General features: G+C 53.9%; 2 protein-coding genes across 3 annotated transcripts in view; one reads left to right on the top strand and one right to left on the bottom strand.

The window, feature by feature from the left end:
- ABRAXAS2 (abraxas 2, BRISC complex subunit) overlaps positions 1–17,709 on the bottom strand; it is a 943,775-nt gene that overhangs the window by 173,243 nt on the left and 752,823 nt on the right. The window lies entirely within an intron of this gene.
- FAM53B (family with sequence similarity 53 member B) overlaps positions 1–17,709 on the top strand; it is a 255,921-nt gene that overhangs the window by 83,396 nt on the left and 154,816 nt on the right. The gene's annotated exons all lie outside the window — the stretch shown is intronic.

Genomic DNA, 17,709 nt, shown 5'->3' with positions numbered 1-17,709 from the left:
GAACATAAATATTTACCCTTTGGCTCTCTAAGAAAAGTTTGTTGGCACCTGATCTAGATGACCTTACATCTCGGTTTCCCCGTTTGGAAAGTCACTGGATTTGCTTGGCAATTTCTCACCAAAAGCTAAAGCTGGCCCTTGATAGGGCCCAGGAATGTGGCAGGGCTACAAGGCAGCGGCTCTGCTGTCTCAGGCTCTGCCGTGCTCACCGTTGGCCTGGTGTGGGCCCTTCCTGTGCCCCGCAGGTGGTAGGCAGGCATGCTGGTGAGGGGGCTGTGGGAAAGGGGCACTTAGTGCTCGTGAAGCTTGGCTAACTGGAGCCTTGGTATCAGAGTGAGTTGTGTATTCAGCTGATCTCGGTGCACAAAAGTGTAATTTTTAAAATGAAAACTGCATTCTCCTGGGGCATTCCTCTGGAAGCACCAGCTGGGTGGTTTGTCTGGTCTTTTCCACGCTGTCTTGTGTTGCCCTCATGCTTGAGACACTGTAGGCCACAGCGAGGATGGATCGTTTCCTCTGCTTTCATTTGCTGCCTCAACTTCCTCTGTCTCCTGAAGCATTTTGGTGGGGTTGTTACACTCCGTGTGGTGGAACAAAACCCAGACGTGAACTGCAAGGGCAGCACTGGGCTTCTCGCCACTGAAGACAAACCCCTAGGAAGTTCACTCTGGGCTAGGCACAGTGGCTCACGCCTGTAATTCCAGCACTTTGGGAGGCCAAGGCGGGTGGGTCACTTGAGGTCAAGAGTTTGAGACCAGCCTGGCCAACATGGTGGAACCCCGTCTATACTAAAAATACAAAAATTAGCTGGCTGTGGTGGGGCACACCTGTAATCCCAGCTACTCAGGAGGCTGAGGCAGGAGAATCACTTGAACCCGGGAGGCAGAGGTTGCAGTGAGCTGAGATTGTGCCATGACACTCCAGCCTGGGTGAAAGAATGAGACTCCATCTCAAAAAACAAAACCAAACCAAGGTTGACTCTGGCCTGGGACCCAGAAATGTCTCTCTTAGCCAGATGTCTTCTGGCCCCTTAGGTGGACAGCCAGCTCAGAAATTGCTAGAGGAGATGAGCTTGTGGTAACAGAGCGTGGCCCGGCAAGGTGGTTTTGCAGCCACTCTGTGAAAGTAAGGGTGGGGAGGGTTGGCTCAGATTTAAAAGCCTCAGCCGGCCATGGTTTTATCCTATGCCCCACCTGAAAGTTAGGCAGTGGAGGCTGTCTGAGGGCAGATGCTGCCGTTGTCTGAGAAACCTGTAGCAGCCAGGCTGGAGCCAGGAGGCTGTTGCGTGGGCTGGAGCATCTTTGGGGACCCAGAAATGTGTTAGAAAGTTCTTACTGTAACCAAGAACACTTCCACCACTGCTGTTGGCACTGGCCTGTTTGGAGACTGACAATGAGAACATGAGGGGCAAGGAGGAAAAGCTGCTGATCAGTTGTGTCTCTCCCTTTAAATAAAGCTGCTCCTTGTAGCTCCTCTTAGTCCCTCCGTGGTGAGGAGCTCTGCTCAGACTTTAGGCCTATCATGGCTGAAAGCAGGAAGGCTAGAGGTGGAGAGAGTCACGATTTTCCAAAGGGTAGTTTAGCTTCAAAGACTGTATGTGTCCTGCAAGTCCTGTCAGTGTACACCAAGCTCCCACTATGTGCAAGATGCTGGCAGAAGGGGTGGGTGCACGTCAGCCACCATACCTGCCATCCCCACCATTGACATCCCAGTATCTGGGACACAGCTACTGTTATTGTCATGCCAGGTTACCACCACAGACACAGAAGCACAGACCTAATTAAATAACTCACCTAGGGCCATGGTGCCGGCTCTAGGCAAGTGTGGGATTCGAACTTGGGTGGTGTGACAGGCAGTCTATGTGCTGAGCTCATGCAGTGCAGCCTCAGAGGGGGTACAGGGAGCAGGGTTTGAGGACCAGCAGGCTGGAGAAGCTTTGATAGGTGGACACGGGTCGCATGGGTGGAGGCAGGGAACATGGCCTTGGTGTCCCATCCCCAGGCTGTGGCCCTTTAGCTCACTGCACTGCAGCTGCGCCTGGGTTGCCGGGGTGAAGTACAGGGATGTTGCTGGAGGCACCTGGCCTGCTTCTAGGATCTCGGCTTCCTCCACATGCCGTGTGCACCTTCCTCCCTGTCTCCCACAGTACTTTGCTGTTCTCCAGGACTTGTATGGATGGTTCTCAAAGGTCCAGCAAAATTAAATAGATCTCAACTAAGGTGACGCTTCTCCAGGTCTGAATATGCTTGTGTCTCCTAGAAGGGGTGAGGAATACCTCTCTCAGCCCATTTTGCATGTATGAGTGGGGGCCACCTGCTTGGCAAAGCAGCCTTGGAGAAACACCAGTAACATGTTACCGGGGTAGGGATGTGGCAGTGGGCAAGAGGGTCCCCCTTGACATCTGTTCAGAGGTCCGTAGCCTGAGACTCCTGCTGAGGTGACCTGGGGTGCTTCTGGTCCCGAAACCTCCTTGGGTGGCATCGTGTATGGCAGCACAGAATATGGTTAGAGGCCTCCACATTTGCCAGGCAGGATCCCTATCCCCCAGCACACCAGAGTTTTCCTTAGTTTGTTGCATAGCAAAGCCCCTCCCCTGGGCTCTTGCTCGCTGCCCTGGCCCTGCCTCAGACTGTCTGCTTGGTGAGCCTGGGAACTGACCTGGTTCTTTGACTGTGGGAGAAAAGTCACCAGTCACAACCAAGATGCTGCCAGAGTGCCCACCCAGTTCCATGGTCTCAGTAATATTTGTGGTTAGTGTGACCTACATATCATCACAGCTGCTTTCAGTGGCCGAGTAGAAAAGCGAGCAAGTAGAAAGGAACCTTCGTGGCTGTGGAGAAGCTGTGGAATAGGCTGGCTGCGAGCAAGGCCTTTGGAGCAGATGGAGCTGGTTGCAGCTCTAGCTGTGGGACCTTGAGCAAGTCATTGTATTTCCCTGAGCCTGTTTCCTCATTTGTAAAATGGGCATGAAAAGAGGGAGTTAAGTGAAATAATGTCTGTCACATGCTCAGGGCTAATGGCACACAACAAATGCTCAATTAATGGTAAATAGTAATATTCTTGTCGGTAGAGGGTACAAACACTTGTATATCAGCTCAGGACTATGTCAGTTTCAGATTCACTGACATTTCTGTTTCTACTGGCTAAAAACTTAATGCATACATGTAAACAAGTCTAAAGTTCAGATGACAAAAAATACAGTTTGGAAATGTAAAAGCACAGAAATTTAAATTCCTCTGAAATCCACCTACAGAGATAATGATTTTTAAATAATTGGTGTAGTTCCTTGCAGTCCATTTTCTAAGCAGTTATAATGCTGAGTAGTGACTCTTGACACTCTAGCCCCAGGAGTTCATGGATTCCACAGGTGCAATACAGATTTTAAATCATCAGCATCTACCAATGTGTGGAACAATGACAAGAAATACGAATTTGTTGCTTTAAAAGGGGGAAAGAAACACGAATTAAAACAAAATATATGAGCTTAGCACTGCTTTCTTACTCTATCCGATAGGAAAAGCAGACACAGTTTAAAAACACTCCTGGCTCGTGCAACATAGAATTGAATTATTTTAGGCTGTTCAGTTTCAAAGACTGTGAATGTTGATGCTCTTGTAGCCTTAGTTTGTAATAATGCTATTTCCTTTTTAACACCACAGAACACACTCCCATCAGCGGGAGGGCAGTGCATCACCTATGAGTTAATCAATCCCGCTGTCCCTTCGGGAGGGTCGTGTTGTCCGGCCTTAGGGGCTGGGCTGGCCTGGCTGCACCAAGCACAGTTTGACCAACTGTTTCCAGCCTGTCCATGAACAAGAGCCGTTTCCAATATTGGTCTGTGCCATGAACACTAGAGCAGGGGTGCTGATGGGGCAGTGCCCTGTGATTCATTTGGTTTTGCTCTAAACGAATAGTCTATACGTGAATTCAGGGAGTCTGTGTTCACTGTGGCATTGTACCCAAACCGGTCCTCCATTAGGGCCATGGCGCCTGGGAACACCTGCGCTCCCACTCCAGCAGGGCTCCCGGGAGCCTTTGGCCCTCTCGGTCACTCAGAGCATGCTTACCTTGGGGCCTGGTGTGCCTCCAGACCGCCTCCACAGCGGGAGCGCCTGCTCTAAGTGAGCAGACCCAGACGCCCCTTGGTTGTGTGTCAGCCTCCCACATCTTGGGCCTTGCCCTGTTCCAGTGGGCAGAATCCAGGCCGCCTCCTCATTTCCTTTGTACTCATAAAGGACCCATGTTCAGGTTTCTCTTTGCTACCTGTTCAATCCAGTGTGTCTTTCTGGGACCTACTGTGTGCCGGGTACTGTACTGGTGCCGTCGAGCAGGAAAAACAGAAGCAATGCCCCATTGCCTGCTGCTGGATGGATCCCGTTCTGGGGCCAGTTCTGTTTGGTATGACGTACCTATTGTGTGCACACACTGCTCTTGGCACTGAGGACTATGTGGAGCAGGATGGCCATGGACCCTTCTCTCTGGCAGCTTCCGTCTAGTATAGACAGGCAGACAATATTAGGAGCAAAGCAGATGATGTTGGACAAAGTAAGTGCTGCAAAGACAAGGAGCATGGGTAATGGGACAGAGGTGACGAGCAGAGAAGTAGAAGGCTCTTCCACCTGAAAGGATGACATGAGTGACCTCCAAGGCTGACGTGTGTGGGAGGAGCTGGCTGTGGCTGGTGCAGAGGGACCGCAGCAGAGAACAGGCTGCTGGATATTCATCTGTGCCTGCTGAACTCCTGCCACAGTCAGGAACCCCAGCTCTGCCACTAAGCACTCCCTGGACGACAGTGGACATTGCCTGGAGTGGCCATGCTTACCCCCAAGGAGAAGCCATCTCCAGAGCCCCAGTGCTGGGCAGCTCTTCCTTATTCCTCAGCATCCTGTGTTTCCTGCTGGTATCGGCCTGAGAAGGTTCATGGGATGAGATGTCTTGGTGGGGAAAGCCAAGGAGGTAGCAAGCTCAAGGAGCCCCTAGTCTTCCTATTGACATCCAGGAGGGTGTGGCTTTCAGGCCCCTCCCCAGGCCGGCAGGTCCTGACACTGACCGGAATTCATGTGGAAATGCTGAGCCTCTGAATGGCCTCCTGCTGTGTGAGACTGGGTGGTGTCAAAGAGGCAGTCCCAGGGTGTGGGTGGGAAGATGGGAGATGACAGTGTCCTGAAGCTAGCCTTGTCACCTGAATGTGACAGGACACTGTGGTCAGTCCACCCTCTCCAGCCAAGAGTGTCCAGTGTGGAGTGAAGTTATGAATGGGCCTGAGGAGGCAGCCCCGGGCCCTGGAGCTCAAGTGTTGCCATCATCTAAAACAGGATTGTCCAAGGCCAATGACCTGTGTGCACCTGGGGCTTCTGTAACCTGGGTACTACTTTGGGACCTGTGGCTCACTGCAGTCTTGCCTGTTGGCAAAGCAATCATTGTGCATTTCCTGCCTGTCTTGCTTTCAAAAGGAGCCAGAGGAGCCTGGTGTGACTTCCCCTGTGGAGCTCCTCAGACAGATACGGGCAGGGCGAGCAGAGGCACGCCAGGGCCTCCTTACCTCCTTCTGAAAGGGGCCTACTCACAAACCCAGGGACTCGGAGCTAGGGGAGCAGAAGGTCCCAGGCCTCAGGAAGGCCAAACACCTACAGCCCTACCCACAATGCCACTCATGTCCACAGAGCTGTCCCTTCCTTTGTAATGGAAGGGAATGGGTTCTGCTACCACCTGAGCTGGGGCTGGGGACGCCGGCACATGCCTGGAGTCGGGCTTTGTACCCTGGCGATGTACAGGGGAGCCAAGGTGAGACGGCTTGGGAGATGAATCAGAGGTGTATTCTGCCTTCCAGTAACTTCTTTGTTCTGCTGGAAAGTCAGCCCTCACCATCCCTGCTGCCATCCCCATGCCTGCAGACCTTTGGGGAGCCAAACACCCCCTCCCTGGGAGCGCCCTTCCTTCCCATCCTTGCCAGCATGGTCACAGACCGGAAGTGGCCCTTCCCACAGCTGATGTTCCAGGGTGGTCCAGTTTTAGTCCTGGTGTGGAGAGAGGAAGTCCGCTCAGAGCCAGGGGTTGGGAGGGCCAGGCCCCAGGCTCCAGGTCCTTTGTTTGAAGATTTTTTTTCTGAGCACCATAGCGTTGCATGACGATGACAGTCGCACTTGACATGGCTGGGCGCAGCGTTTCACTCAATGTGCATTTTTCTCATTTAATGCTTCCTAATTATTTCCTTTGCTAACGGTAGGAGCCTCTTTCTTTAGGATAGCACCTGAGTTCCCAGAGCCACAGTTTTTCAAAATAAGGAGGCTTGTGGCTAGTGTCTAGCAGATCCCTTAATGGCTCTGAATGCCCGTCCTTCCTGCACCCTCAGCAACCTGGCAGACTTCGGCCCAGGAGGGGTACTGATGGGAGCTGCCTGATCGGCTTCCAGAACGCTGCTCCTGGGGCTTTCCAATTGAGTTTCTGCACAGCACTGGTCAGTATAAAGAAGCTGGAGAATCCAGCTGGCATCAACCCTGAACTGGGCAGCACGTGTTCCAGACCTGGCCACACGTGGACCCCCCCATCTGCCCAGCACCTTGGAGATCCCAAAGTGTGTTCTTGCACCCTGTTCATTTCTTTCTTGCAAGATCCCTCTGAGATAGGCTCTGCTTGCGCCATGTGGATGAGGAAAGCAAGCTCAGACTGGGAGGGTCCTGGCCAAGGTTACCCTGAGAAGAAGTGGTTAAGAGAGGGCTTTGACCCAAGTCTGTCTGGCTCATGAGTCTGACCCCACTGTGCCAGCGAGACCCAGCTGGGCCTCTTTGCCCTACAGACGAGTGCCATCAGCTGGGCCAGTGCCCTGGCAGGGGCTGGCAGCCCATCTTGCTCTTGTAAGACCTCTTGAAAGTATAACATGGAGAGTGAGGCCTGGCCATCCAGAACCCTGGCAGTGCCTGGGTATTTTCAGCTCTGTGAGATGCCCCTATTGAGTCAGCATCAGGGTTCCCAGGCCAGAGCCCTTCTGGCAAACCTCTGCTTTACTCCAACCCTCCTGGCATAAAGGAAGCTGGTTGTCCCAGCCTGAGGCACAGCTCTTCCAGAAATCTGGAGGACATTACCTCCTGGCTGGCCTTGAGCTTGGGGCTTCATCAGAGAAACATATCAAAGCCTATGGGCTTCTCCCCATTCACTGAGCAGGGATAGAAGTCGTATCAAAATAGTTTTTGAAGAGCAAGACCCTGCCAGTGTCATTGGGGCACATAAGGTGAGGCAGGCAGCCCTCAAGGCTCCGTTTAGCTTAGTTATCTGCAGAGCCCTTGGGGACCTGGTTGAAAAATGCTGTCCGGGCCTCAAGGGCACATGGGTCCTACCTCTTAGGGCCTGACAGCACAGTTTCCTCCTGGCCAAGGCGTCTGAGTTCCCAAGGGAAGGTAGGGCCATTTTGTCTACAGCTCCTTTGATTGGTCGAGCACACACCAACACAAGGTGTCATCTGCCTGTGTGGGCTGGAGAGGCAAGAGGCTCCTCTGTCCTGGGGACAAGCCTGAGGGTTCCAGCTAGGAGGAGATTTTTGCCTTTCTGTGGTTTGCTCGGCCAGTCCCTGGGTACTCTTGCTACCTTCCGTATTGAAGGAAGTGGGACCCCAGACTGGAGCTAGATAGGACAGATGGAGAATGCTGCTGCTTCAGGCCCTCCACCACAAGGCTTCCTTGTGTCATTAAAATACATACTGTCCTTTCCCACGACCTCTGGGACTGGTGTTTGTTATAGCCCTGGAATGTGAGCACCAGGAAACACTGAATGTCACTCACCTCCTTGGACCCCTTGCCTCTGCGGGTGAAGCCACCGAGGACCAGAGGAGGGAAGTGGCTGGCCATGGTCACCCGGGGTTATCACTGTGGGTGACAGGCTGGGACCAGATCTGAGTGCACCTGTGGGCCGGGCCCCTTCTTCCCAAGGCTGTGACCACAGCCTCCTCCGACACCTGACAACAGCGTGAACTCAGCCCATCACGGTGCTGCCCGGGGCCTCAGTTTCCGATCTGTGAATTGGGCATGAGTTGCTTGCTCAGTTCACCCCTGGGCAGGGCTGGATGTGGACGTATTGTGCACATGGTAAAACCCTGGCTAGTCCTAAGCGCTGGTGTATGGTTCACACCTACTGAGTAGAAACAGACCCTGGCTAGTCCTAAGCCCTGGCGTTATGGTTCACACCTACTGAGTAGAAACAGTTGGGAATTGATAGCTTTTCCCTCTGCGGGTTTTCATAACCATCGCTGGACACCGGCAGGGACAAACTTGGGAAAGTCTTGGGACCCAAGCGGAAGAGAGGACTGTGAGTGAAAAACTAGAGGGGATAATTCCAGCGTCAAAAGGATGCTCGTTCTTATCACACTTTGATGTTGGCTTTGAAATTCTCCAGGCTTGCTTTTGGGAAGGGCTTCTGGAGGGCAGGGGCCTCGCTTCCTGGCCCCTGAGTTCACGTTGCTCAGGATAGCACCTGGTGGACCACAGATGCTTCACAGATGGGGGACAAATAAAGGAACCAGCAAGCAAAGGCTGTCTGGGTGGAGAACCACCCTCAGTCGCAGTTGTCCTGACGCTGGGGCTGGCGTGAACATTCCAGGCCCAGTCATAGTAGACAGCAGGGGTGGCGTGTTCCTGCCATGTGCCAGTGCCTAGTCACTGCCGACCTGAGGCAGGGGCTAGACATCTGTGGAGCTTCGCTGACCTTGACCCTCCAGAGCAGGCAGGGCCCAGGGCCAGAAGTCAGCTGACAGTCTCCACAGTGCTCCCCTGAGGAGGAAATGAGGCCGCTGGGCCTTGCTGTCATGGGGGCGGGGGCGGCAGGGGAGAGCAGCAGGAGGAGTGGGGTGCGTAGTCCAGGTCCCTGGTGCCCGTGTGTGGGCTTGCGATTCTCTCCAGCGGCCGGGCTTCCTGCTACAGTGCCTGCAGTTCAGCAGTGAGGGGCCACAGCATGCCTTTATACTGCCTCCCTTGGCAGCCCTCTCAGCTTCGTCCCTGCCTGTCCCGTGTAGCTGGGAGGACAGAGCAGGCCCAGGAGGATGCCAGGCAGCACCCTCTGCTCAGCTCCACCCCTCCAGCCTCCTTCTGCACCTTTGGGAAGGTGCAGAGGGAAATGGAACACGAGGGAACTGAGTGAGGGCCCTGCGGCCTCAGCTCCTGGAAAAGGCTGGCAGCAAGGCCACAACGGCGGCTCTGAGAGCAAGCTGGTGGCCACCTGGCTCTGTCTCCCAGTGGCACAAAGGGAGAAACCGAGGCTAGCAAGGACAGAGGGCTTGGCTTTGCCCCCATGCTGAGTGCAGCTGGCCCTGCTCCGCCACCGCCTTGCTACCACCTTTGCTGCAGTGGCTTTGGCTTTGGGGTGGTTTGGGGAGGAAGTGGCCTCTGAAGGGAGGTTAGGGGCTCCCAGTGTCCGGCATGGCTAATTCACATGCATGGAGCCCCTTGGTGTGACCCGGCACCCATGAGTCCCCGCATTTCTTTTTCCTTTGTTGTCTTAGGTTTGTTTTCATTCTCATTGTTGAAGGCAAGAGGGGGGTTCAGAGTTTAGGGCACAGAAAATCCACCTTAGGATGAACCATTTGTTTTCAAATACATCTCTCTCTCTCAAAACAAATGGCTGATGGCAGAGGAATGTTGGCCTCCTAGCAGGGTTGGGGACATTTGTACTGGGGAAATAGTCTGGAAATTGGTCATCTGCAGAAGTGGTTTTCCTTCTGGAGGAGGAATGCCTCACTTGGGGAGGCATTAGGTGGAAGAAAACAGCACCTCTGGAGTCCTGGGGTTAGGGTTCAGCTCTTGGCCTTGCTGTGCTCTGGCCAGGTAAGCTCTGAGCCGCAGCGTCCTCATTTGTAAAGTGGAGATGAGAAGAATAACTTGACTCACAGGGTTGGTGTGAAGATCACATAGGCCAAAGGGTGTAGAGCAATTAGCACATCTGGCCACACTGTGAGTGCCTGGCAGATGGCACCTGCTGTCATCACCATCATCACCATAACCACCGTTACTTTCAGCATCACAAGCCCCACTACCAAAACCACCATCATTGTCATTTTCCAGTGTGGAGGGTCCAGCTGGAACACTTAGAAGACCCAGGCTCATGCCTGTTTCTCAGATTCAGGGTAGACGACCTGGGCCTCTTTTACCTTTGGCCTCCTCCAACTGGTAGAGTCCTTCCGTGGAGGGAGAGGTCTGCCTCCTTAGTGCTTACTCTGGGAGCAGGGCAGAGCCTACAGTATTGTAAAATTATCCTATACTTAATAATATTACTAAGAATATCCTGGCTCCATTAGGAAGAAAGTCATCTGATAGATAATTATGTCATTTGTACCTGTCGTCAGCTCATCTTGTTATGATGTTAGCTTTTACTGCTAGAAGTATCTAGTGGATGGCCGGAAATCTGCAGGCAAAGTGCAGAGGGACTGAGCCTGTGAGGAGAGGGCCTGGGCAAGTGACTGCCCTGGGCCTCAGAGTTCTTATCTGAAAAATGGGAACAGTAGTGCCTTCCTAAAGGCACCATGGAGACTTAAAATGAATGACACGTTTCCTGGGACTTACGTATATTTGGTTGCTTATGGGGACTTATGTATATTTGGTTGCTTTTGGGGTCTGAAGGAGTACAAAGAATCAAGTGCACACTTCCCAGTGTGTGAGGGAGGCCAGGAACACTGCCAGCCTGAGTTCTAGGTAGGGCAGCTCGCTGGCAGTAAGCCCTCCATCTTACAGGGGTACACTCTTCATGGTAGGCGGCCTTTATCCAGTTGTGAGAAAGCAGACTGAGGCTTAATCTGGAAGCTTTTTTAGAACTGGCATTGTCCAAATCCTTGCAGTGGTTGGGATTTTGGCAATACCTTGTGTTATTCGACGGAGGGCAGACATGTTGGGGGAAACAGCTGCTGACTTGCCTGGAGGTGGGGCCAGCCAGGCCTGCTGTTTCTCTTTCCCACCATGGCTTTGATGCCTGGGCCAGCCTGCCCTGTAGCACCCTTTCTACCCCATCCTCCATTCTACTTGGTCAGGTGGGTGGTCAGAGGGTGCCAAGCTGGTCCAACAACAGCAGGAAGGCCTCTGCTAGGATTAGTTTGCTGCCATCTACTGAGACAACAATATTTTCTCTTGGAAGACATGGAAACTTTGAAATAATCCAGGCTCGTTTCCTTACTCCCAGGTTAGAGGTTGAAGAGGTAGGTGCAGAAGGTTCTAGCTGGAGCCCGTAAGTTTCAGAGCTGGAAGGGACCTGTCATGTACCTGGTGAAACTGAGGCCTAGAGAGCTGCAGTCCTTTGCCCTGGGTCACTTAAAAAGTTAGCTGATGATGGGGCAGTGACCAGACCTGGCCTTCCACTGCTGCTGTTGCCTGCCTTTTGCAGTCTGCCCAGCAGGCCTGCAGCTGCTTCTGCAAGTCAGTAGGACAGCTGTCACTCATCCTCTACCAGTTCCATCCTGTCTCCCATAAGTGGCTCGCTTGTTGTGGCAAGCACTTTCCACCACCAGTCTCTCCGGTGACACTGCACATTCCTTAAGGGCTGGGACGGTGCTTTCTCCTCTCAGGGCGGCTTCCCATAATTGCTAATCCTGGCCAGGCCTCTTAGCAGCAAGAGGAGCCCCGAACAGGCGGGACAGGTGGACTAGGTCTGAGTTCTGTTTCATCTGTAGGACCTTGGGCAAGTTACTTAATCTTTCTGAGCCTGTTTGCTCATCTGCAAAGCAAAAAAGAGCACCTTTGGGGGCTTGTCGTTGGTGCACGCACAGTGCCTGCCCATTGTGAGGACATGGTGGAGGGCTCTGCTGTTGCATTTCTAGTGGGTTCTCTCTTGTGAAGCCCCACGGCAGTGATTCTTGAGGTCTGTCTCCTGGCATTCCTGTGAGGCAGGAAGGACAGAGGTCATTATTGCCATTTTACAGATGGGGGAGGCTCCCAGGGAGGGGAGATGTATGATGACCTTATGGCAGGTGGTAGAGAGCCAGGCCAGGAGACAGCAGGCCGCAGCCTATCCTCCCCCAGCGTCCCAGACCTTCCCCTCCATGGAGACTGCAGGCTCGTGGGCACTGGCACGCTGGGCTGGAGGCAGCCACTGCCCATCTGTCCCTCTCCATCCTGGAGGTTCTGCCCACGGCTTGGCCGTCTGCCGTGCCCAGGCCTGTGGTCTTGAGCGTGGGGTTTTCCAGCAGATGCTCCCAGAGCCTTGGAGCCTCGGTGTGTCTTGGTTTCCTCCCAGAAGCTTGGCTGCTGCGGTGTTCCCGGAGACAGGTTTTCTGGAGGAGGCAGGGCGCGCCATTGTGCCCTGCGGGCCAAGCAGACTTTCAGCATCCTAGGAAGAACCCAGAATGCAGAAGTCTGGGGGTGGTGAGGCCTCAGCCAGCCCCATGGCGTCCCCAGTGCATTTCCTGTTGACTCTCCCCGTGCCCACACCCACTTCCTTTCCCATCCCTGGCTCCACCCTGAGCCCTCTGCTGGCTGATAGCTCCATGTGGCTACTGACCTGCTTCATGTACGCTGGGCTGTTCTGGGCTTTGTAGGAAACAGTGACCACAGGCCAGGGTCATCCCTTGCGCTATAAAGCTCCTACTGTGTCTGGTGAAGCCAAAGACATTTTCCTTGGCTCATCTCAAGCAGCCGTCTTGGGTCTGCCTTCAACACTTCAGTGAGGTGCCCTGGGGGAGGGGGTGACCCCAAGGGACACATAGCCCCCCAACCCCGTGGGGTGACATGGGAAGGGTACAGGCCTTCCCTGCCGTCTGCTGCTTCCTAGCTGTGACACTGGACACATACCTTCCTCCCTGAGCCTCAGCTGCCACACGCGTGCATTGTGACATGCATCTCTGCCACACTTGTTCTGAGAACAGTCCTGCTAATGTAAAGCTCCTGCATGTGGTGGGGTCTCGGTGAGCAGCTTTCCCTTTCTTCTCTTGCCTGCCTGTCTACAGGGAGCTTCCAGTTCCTTAGGAACTTCACAATGTACAGATCAGCACTCTGCTTGAGACCCTGAAAAGCCTGATTGTCACTGCTTGGGGCGTGGGGTTTATGAGCAAGAGAAACACCTGAGGCCTGGAGACTTCTCAGGGAGATTTGCAGGGACTTTCTGCGCCATTCATTCAAGTCACTTAGGCTTAGAGTCCCCATTTATGAAATGGGTCTAGTAATAAACCTGAGCGCTGCAGGGCAGTGATACACATTAAATGAGATGGTATTTCCCATGTGCTTGGCAGAGCGCCCAGCACAGCCTCACCATCAGCACATGTGGCCCTGATGCCTCGCTCCACACCCCTTCCCAGTGTGTGCTGCTCCCAGTCCCGCCTCTTCGCTGAGTGTGGGCTCCTCTGAGGTGGAGGCTGTTCTCCTTCTGCTCCCAGTTCCCATCACCTGGTGCAGGGTCTGCCAAGGGAGGGCTTGGTTCCCAGGAATGGCCCAGCCAGGAGGCTGGCTGTGTGAGATTCCATGGATAGGGCCTCACTTAGAACCTGGAGAGGTCGACACCCATATAGCCACATTTGCCTCTTTGCTTGCCTCAGGTGCTTCTGCAGTGGGCAAGAGATGCCAGCAGTTTTCCCAGATTCCCTGGCATCCATCATGGCTGCTTCCAGCCTCCCCTTAATGGAATGAATCACCCCAGTATTGCAGGCTCAGGAGTTAGATAAGAAGGGAAGTCAGAGTTCACAAAAGGGGGTTGGGTGGAGGCCAGGTCTCCCAGCAGCAGGAGGAGACTGGGCGAAAGAGTGTCACAGGGTGGCCATCTGAGCTGGAGGGCAGGGATACCGAGGGAGCCGTAAAGCCCTGCATCTATTGGGAACTTCGTGTCATGTATTCCAGAGGCTCCGGGCTGGGAGCAGAAAGACCAGGGAGGAAACAGAAGGTACTGGTGCAGCAATGGGAGGGCTTGGCCTGGGGGAGATGGTAACAAAACGGTTCCGTTTGTTCTGGGATTCCGTACACACTTGGCTGGAGAATGGCATGTTTCTCCTCCCTCGCCTGTCAGGCATTAGAGACCTGGGGAAGACGTTTGAGCCCATTGCAGGGCCAGAGCAGCTATAGCCCATCTGTATTGAAGCCACAGTGGGAACATTCTTGAAGGCACATAGCAAATGCCTAAAGAAAGCGAGCTGCACTCGCACAGGCGATCAGAGGGAGAGACGCTGTGATGTGAAGAGGGACACGGGGCTTGTGGGTCTTTGGAGGGCTGTTCTTCATGGGAGGATCCCTGACTCCATCCGCTAGATGCTCATTGTTCCCCCTCCCCCAGTCATGACAGGTGATCATCAGCTGGGAGCAACATTGCTGTGGTGGAGAACCACTGGCTGGAGTGAAAGACCTTGACCTCTCTGGTGGCTGCAGTCCTGAGTCCCTATTACCTGTTTGGCCTCAGACAGGAAAGCTGATCCTTCTGAATTGGGCAGTGGCAAAGGAGACGCACCTTCTTGGTGCCCACTCGGCTCAAATGCCATGCAGTGTGGGGTGGAGCTGGGCGGCAGGGCATCCTGTTACCTGTAGACACAGAGGCCTGCTGCCCCCTGGGACAGGCTGTTTACCTTTATTGGCCCCACGTTTTCCATCCTCCCTATCCCTGAGTCCAAGTCCCCAGGAGCTGGGAAGGTTGGTCACATGATGGTTTCCTGGCGCACTTCTGCCAGCTCCCGGGTGATGCTGGGGTCTCCTGAGCCCCTCGAATGAGGCCAGGCAAGCAGGCGTTATGCCAGACAGCCGCCAACAGTGTGCGTTGCTGCTTTCCATAAGAAAAGGCGCCTGAGACCGACTACCAAAGCACAGAGCCATCTTGCCCATTAATCAGGATTTCAGGATTCTTGGAGTGACCTTAGCAACTGCCTGGCAAAATCCCTACTCAATTTACCCTCACCTGTCTGCCTTCAGCAGAGGCTGGGAAGGCTGTTGGTGGAATGGGGGTGGGGTGGGGAATGCTGCTGGCGTGGGCCCCTCTTGGGCCCCTAGAGCCTGTCTCAGGGGCTAAGATTTTGCATCTCTCAGCAGGGCCTGAGGGGGCACTCAAAATTAGTGTTATTTTTATTATTGCTCTCAATTGTTACTGTTCTCCATTTTCAATTTTAATTAAAGAGAAGAAGGGATTTCCCAGTTACTCTCTTGAGGAAGAGGCTGAGAGAGCAGATAGGTGGTCTTACCACAGAATGGCGGTGATGGCAGGGCCCACTCTGCACCTGAGGCCTCCAGAGAGAGCCTGAGTTGCCCTGGCTACCCCATCCTATGCTGAGGGCTCCGGCCAGCTCCTTGTGGCCACAGGTACTCTGGGCCCTTGCTTGAGGCTGAACCTGGTCATGACTCTGTTGTGGTCCCCAAGGTGACCCCTGCTGGGTGCCCTTGCCTTGTGGCCTGGCTTCAGCCCTACAGGTGACAGTCACGTGGCTCCTCCTCCTGGCATTCAAGGGGAGAACAAGAGGCAGGCTCCTCAGAATTTTGAATGTGGAGGGGCCACCATCACCCACTTAGGAACAGATGTTCTTGCAGCACCAAGTCCTGCAGCAGAGGGACTGATGCGCTGTCCCCTTCCGTCTCCCAGTCTACCTGTCAGAGCAGGCTCTGGCTGGAAAAGCCAGCCCAAATGGCCCTCGTCTGCCTCCCTCCCCCATGCCCATACCTGCTGCCACCCCCAGGACCCATCTGCCCTCTCAGGTCCCCTATCCACAGCCATCTGGGAAACTGACATCCCAAGCTTCTCTGAGCACCCCAGGAAGGTCACCTCTCAGGCCTCCCTCAGTGGCAAAACCCTTTGAGTGGTGCATTTCTGAGCGGTTTCTGCCAGGAGGAAACCCTGGTAATTTGGAGAAGGTTTGCTGAATGCCAGGCAGGTCAGCCAGAAGTGATGTGCATTTCACTGAAAGAACAGAATTGCCACCCACATCTTCATCCATTTCTAGGCTAGGAGCTGTCCTGGAACTCTAAAAGGAAGGAAGGTAGGAGGGCGGGCAGTGAGCAGCGCCAGTCCCGTGTCTCTGGGGGTTTTAATTGGCCTTTGCAGAGCCAAAGCTCCTTGGTTTGCTGGCAGAGGACGTGGAGGGGCTGTAGCCACTGGTAGTGCTATGGGTTGCGGTCTTAGCTGTCACTGGGTAAGGGCTGTGTTCCATGACTGTGCTAGCCCAGCTGACTCGGTGAGCTAGCTCTCCTTATCGGCATTTTCCAATTGAGGAGGCAGGCTCGGAGGGGCCAAGTGACCAGGTGGTAGACAAATAGCTGCAAAGTGGCCAGGCCTGGGTACCCTCTTCCCCCAACTGTAAGCAGCTCAATAGTAATGGCCTGGTGGCTTGTGGCCCACCAGGTGCCCTGGGAGCAGGTGAGTCATATCCTTGTTGGAGCAAGGCTATGTGAGATGGCTCTCCCCCACCCTGCCAGTTTTGCCCTTTCTTCCTGAGCAGGTGTGGAGGCCACCGGCATTAGCAGGAAACACTAGAATGTTCCAGAGACCCAAGGGACCAGCCTTTTCTGGGGACAGATGCTATGTGCAGATGGGCCACTCCAACCTCCAGATGCCCTGTGTCTCTCTGAGGATGGGGCGGTGGTCAGAAAGGGCCCTGTATTCCTAGCCTGCCAGCCATTCCAGGAGCTGCCCAGCATGCACAGTTGCGCCTCATCTTCTGAGCCTTCCATCCTCACTGCTCCCCGGGGCAGCCCTGTGAGGGAAATCACGTTTTTAATTAGCCTGGTTCGGGATGGCGGCTCTAAAGCTCCAGGCTGTGAATGCAGCCTCTTCGCCTTTGGAGTCCGCTGCCAGTGGACACAATGTAGCTGTAGGAATGAAAACGAGAAAGAGAAAGGCCCACAGGCTCAGATTTTTAATTGGCACTGTCCTCCCAGCCCTGCACCCGCCCGCCGGCCCTCCCGGGGCTCTGTTTGGGCGGCCGGGCCCGGGCGGCGAGTGATGGAGCCTTTCACAGCTTCAGACTGATTTAAGTGGACCTGTATAGATTCCTGCAGCCGCGCTGAAAGAGCCAGGCGCAATCACCGCGCCGAGAAACCCTGGGAAATTTATCAGCCACCTGCGCGTCGTGAATAGGGAGAACTGCTGAGGGCCCTGCCGAGCCGCCTGGGCTTCAATGGCCCCACAGCCCAGCCTCGCAGAAGAGGTTTTTCTAAAGCTGCAATTAATTTTTTTCCCTCAATCCACTGGAAGTTGCTTTCTTGCTTTCAGCTGGGTGAGTGGGATCCTTGATTCTGTGATTCTCCCTTAACCTGAGTGTTCCAACAATTGATGTTTCTCTCTAGAGACAGAGAGCTGGCTTTATTTCCTGTCTGCCATCGAGGAAGGGACTTTTTTGTTTGTGTTTTGTGTGTCCTTTTTGTGCTCTTTCTTTTCTTTCTTTAAGATCATCTCAAGCTAACAGTGAGAAAAAAGGCATATGTGAGCGATTCCGCCTCGACAGGTCCCACAATACCATCAGGAATGTCCGTTTTTCTTGCTTTCATGAAAACACTGTGGGGTCTCACTTAGAGGAGACAGTGGTGGAGATGAAGGAAGGAGGGGAGTGCACATAGTATGGAAAGGAAAAAGACAGTCTCGCCGGACCGCCAGAGAGCCGTGTGCTGTGACTTCAAGAGGTTTCTCCTAGACCAACCTCCACCCTGCAGGGACAGTTACGGGGACATTTCTTGGCTCCTATTTAATTTTACAATGAGAACAAATTCCAACTGTATAAGAAGAGAAGGCCACCCTTTCTGCCTGGAGTCACTGTCGTAAAGCTTCTGTGATCGGCAGCTGCAT

The sequence above is a fragment of the Macaca thibetana genome, chromosome 9, assembly GCF_024542745.1.
Source record: "Macaca thibetana thibetana isolate TM-01 chromosome 9, ASM2454274v1, whole genome shotgun sequence".
NCBI classification, from domain to species: domain Eukaryota; kingdom Metazoa; phylum Chordata; class Mammalia; order Primates; family Cercopithecidae; genus Macaca; species Macaca thibetana.
The sequence above is the reverse complement of the archived record's forward strand: the minus strand, read 5'-3'. Positions and strand labels throughout refer to the sequence as shown.